The sequence below is a fragment of the Xiphophorus couchianus genome, chromosome 8 (genome assembly GCF_001444195.1).
Source record: "Xiphophorus couchianus chromosome 8, X_couchianus-1.0, whole genome shotgun sequence".
NCBI lineage: Eukaryota > Metazoa > Chordata > Actinopteri > Cyprinodontiformes > Poeciliidae > Xiphophorus > Xiphophorus couchianus.
Genome location: NC_040235.1, coordinates 4,901,760 through 4,905,658, shown reverse-complemented (window position 1 = coordinate 4,905,658; position 3,899 = coordinate 4,901,760). Strand labels below are relative to the sequence as shown.

At 39.9% G+C, this 3,899-nt stretch overlaps 1 long non-coding RNA gene across 1 annotated transcript; it reads right to left on the bottom strand.

Annotated features, from left to right (window-relative positions):
* Positions 1-2,642: 2,642 nt before the first annotated feature.
* LOC114149849 (uncharacterized) lies at positions 2,643-3,121 on the bottom strand. Its single transcript, XR_003596614.1, has 2 exons — positions 3,078-3,121; positions 2,643-2,974 (listed from the first exon to the last, which is right to left on the bottom strand). It is a non-coding gene; the product is annotated as an uncharacterized LOC114149849 (long non-coding RNA).
* Positions 3,122-3,899: the final 778 nt, after the last annotated feature.

Below are 3,899 nucleotides of genomic sequence, written 5' to 3'. Positions count from 1 at the left end.
TTTCAGCGAAGACCTATTCAAGAATGACAAGGATGCCAGGTCTGCTCTGTGCCCTATCATCGAACAGGCTTGCAAGGATGGGAAGAGGGCCTACTTTGTGGGACGTAAAGTTTATGTGGATGGAAAGGAAATTGGGGTTCTGGACATTATTCTCCAGACCCCGTGGGGGTCTGGAGAATAATGTTTTTTACTCAGCAGTAAGCACTACTCTTTATAAGTGGTTAATTTTGGTAGTGGCTTCAAATTTTATTCTAGGAGTCATTTTAAATGGGTCACGTTTTATTAAACTACTTTTCTTTAACGTTCATAAAGCACAGAGTTGACATTTTCATCTATTAATAGGAGGGGTCTATGTAATGATATAAAAATAATTTCCAAAGAGGCAAGAGTGAATTTTGTTTTTCTTCAGGAACGCCATTCATGTTTAGAAGATTAATCTTTTTGGAAGAATCAGTGGAGCAAAGATATATGATTAGCACTTGGTTCAAACAAGTCAGGGGATGTAGCAATATTAAAAGATAACTTCAAAAAGTAAAGTTTTAGATGTTATATCTGATAATAAGGGCAATTGGATTTTCAGTGGTTGAATTTCATTCTTACATCTTTTTGCTGGGCAATATTTATAGTTATAATTCTAAGTCTTTAAATATTATTTTCTTAAAGGAGCTGGAGGACACCATGTTTTTTCTTGGCATCAGTAAAAGTTAATTTATGGGGAGTTTTTAATAAGTTTTTTTCCCCACTCAACTGGATAGACATCCCTCTAGACTTAGAAGTGGACAGGAGCATCAAATGAACTTCTCTAAAATGACAAAATTTATTAGACATTTGGAGACATCGTCATCCTACTGACAGACAATACACCTGGAGTAACAAAAGCTTTTCAGCTCAATCTCGAATTTACTTATGACTTATTTCAGAGGACATGGAGAGTCAAGTAAAGGAAATAAAAATTTGCCCTCCAACTATCTATTTCTTTTGGTTTTTCAAAATATTGTGATAGTTAAGATATTTGTGTTGAAGATCCTCTATGTATGTTAATGTTATTTGTTTGAAGTAAGGTGAAATATATATATATATATATATATTTATATCACATATTTCAAAAGAAAATAAAAACAGGAGCCCGCGGATAATATAATAAATAGCGCCCCCTTCATTTCCAGAGTGCAATGGTCCCATTCCAAATAAGGTATGAGACCGCCATGTGGTCTGTTCCCACCCCTTTCTGTTTGCCGCAACGAGGTCCTTCTCGTTGGTTTCACACATTTATTGTCATAATAAGCATGTCAAAAATATAATTTTTTGATGTTTATGCCTCTCATTCTCTCTTCATAAAAATTTATTTTGCTTACAGGGGCACCCCTACTATTCTATTACTGTAATGCACCATATGTACGAAAAGCATACATATGGTTGTTGCCTCTCAAGAAGTGAGGTGGTTGCCTGTGAAGAGAGGATAATTGTTACTCAGAGCAATAAGCTACTGGTAGGTAAAACTGAGCAAATGTTTGTACATAATCTGTTAAGTGTGGAGTGCTAATATGAAGTGACTCACCTGTCTTTTCTGTGTCCTCTCCAGGGTGTTTGGACAAATACTGTCCTGGGGGTCCAGACACCATTTATAGGTTCTGGGAGAGGCCATTGAAAAGTGTGTGTGTGTGGGGCGGGGGAATTGTTTATGGGTTTTGTGATGTTTCATTATGGTGTAATGATAAAACATAAAATATTTATAAAAAGTAAGTGGAAATGTTTGTATTCAGTAAAAGGTATTTTATGTAAATAGGGGGAGATTGATGAATTGATATCCCCTTGTGAATCAAAAGTGATTTGGTCCATCACAGCTGGGACTATTTAAGGCTGCAATTTCAACTGTGAAGTGATTTATTGATGCTGTGTGAAGAATATACCACTGCTGTTTCCACCCGACTCTGCCTCAACTTTTCATCCTCATTGTAAAATCCAACCGCAAAAGGCCACCTTGTTACAGGCCCATATTTTAAAAAATTGCTAACATCGCCTGGTAGAGATGGGCAATACCAGGAAATTTGTTATCGATCTGATACCAACTACATTCAGGGCCAGTATAAGCTTCGTAGATCCAAAGGATCCAAAAGACCTAGGATAGAATTTTGGCAAACATTATACATGACAACAAAATACTTTATAACAATCAACATTTCTGTTTAGAAACAATGAAACAGTAACAAAACAAAGTTTCCCTTAACATTAGGAAAATAAATTATGAGGCAGAAAATGAGAGATCAAAATACAAAATTAAAATTATCCCCTCACTGGATATCTTTTCTAGTTCTTTGTTTATTTTCTCAAATAGAATTGTTCTTAGGACAAACAATAAAAAAATAAGGATTTTTTTTTTCTTTCAGTGAAATTCAGTTTTTCTCCTGAGATTGAAGGCTGACAAACTATAATATAACAAAATTAACACACCACAATACAGTAAACAGTTTCAGACTTATTTTGATTTTCAAGTCAAACAAGACAATAAAATATCACAGCAAATGTGGAATTTCTTCCCTTCAGTACACTTCCAAAGTTTCTTCCCCAACTCTTTTTCACTCACAGCTCAATCTGCTGTGTCTAACACTGTGTGTGGTAGTATTTTCTTTCTTTCTCTTAGATGGCGCCGGCACAGCTGGCTGCTTGCAGACGCAGCTCCCGTGGTGTGTGTGTTAATCTGTGTATATTTGCTGTAACCGATTAAGGATCCATGCTTAAAGAACCCATAGATCCTCAGTTAAGATTTTCACAATGGCTGGATGTGGTTCTATCGCTGTTCTCCGCGTTCTTCTGCTACTTTTTCTACTCTTTGTTACGGAGAACCTCACCGAACGGAGTAGCGGCATTGTTTACTCGCGTGAACAGCTGATTGCGCTGTGTAAGCCTCTGCTGCGGTCCAGAGACAGGCCTGTGGTCCCAGAGGAGTTACGGAGGAGACGACGGGGCTGCAGGTCTGGAGTTAAACGGAGGGAGAAGAGGAGACAGCACAAACCAGCGGTACCGGCGATTATTGTGGGGAACGTGAGGTCTTTGGGGAATAAGACAGACGAACTCACGGCGCTGGTTAGGACCCAGAAGGAGTACATGGAGTGCAGTATCTTCTGCTTCACGGAAACCTGGCTACACTCGCTTATTCCAGACTACAGCGTGGAGGTCCCTGGATTTTCCTTGGTGCGGGGGGCAGGGGAAAGGGACTTTTCCAAGAGTCGGAAGAAGAGGGGCGGCGGGATTGCACTTATGTGAGTGAGAGGTGGTGTAATCCCGGTCATGTTAACGTGAAGGAACAGATTGTAGCCCGGACATTGAACTTCTGGCTGTGGGAATGCGGCCGTATTATTTACCGAGGGAGTTTACGTCCGCCATTTTGATTGCTGTTTACATTCCCCCCATCAGCTGATGCAGCGGTGGCCTGTGACGTCATCAGCTCTGACACAGCCAAACTCCAGACTCAACACCCGGACGTTGTTATTGTGTCTTGTCTCTTGTCTTGTCTCTATGCTGTAACTGCGAAGTAATTTCCCTGCTGGTGTAACCGGGTTCTGCTTCACTCCACTGTACCAGGCCGACCCCAGTAACCCCTCGACTCTGCGTTGATTTTTAAATGAAGACGAGAAGTTTCTGGTTGTTCAGGCAGTTTATTTCCTGAATATGAGGAGTTCAAATCAGTGCAACAGCTCCGCTTCATTCAGCACACTCTCGTGCAGCTTTCACAGACTGGCACTGAGTACAGTAAAGCATTGATATTTTCAATGTACATTGAAGAATAAAATAATAAATGATGTACCTGAATGGGAACATATGGGGAGTTCAAATCAGTGCAACGGCTCCGCTTCATTCAGCACACTGCAACAGAGCGTTAAGTTAGCCTTTAGCTTAGC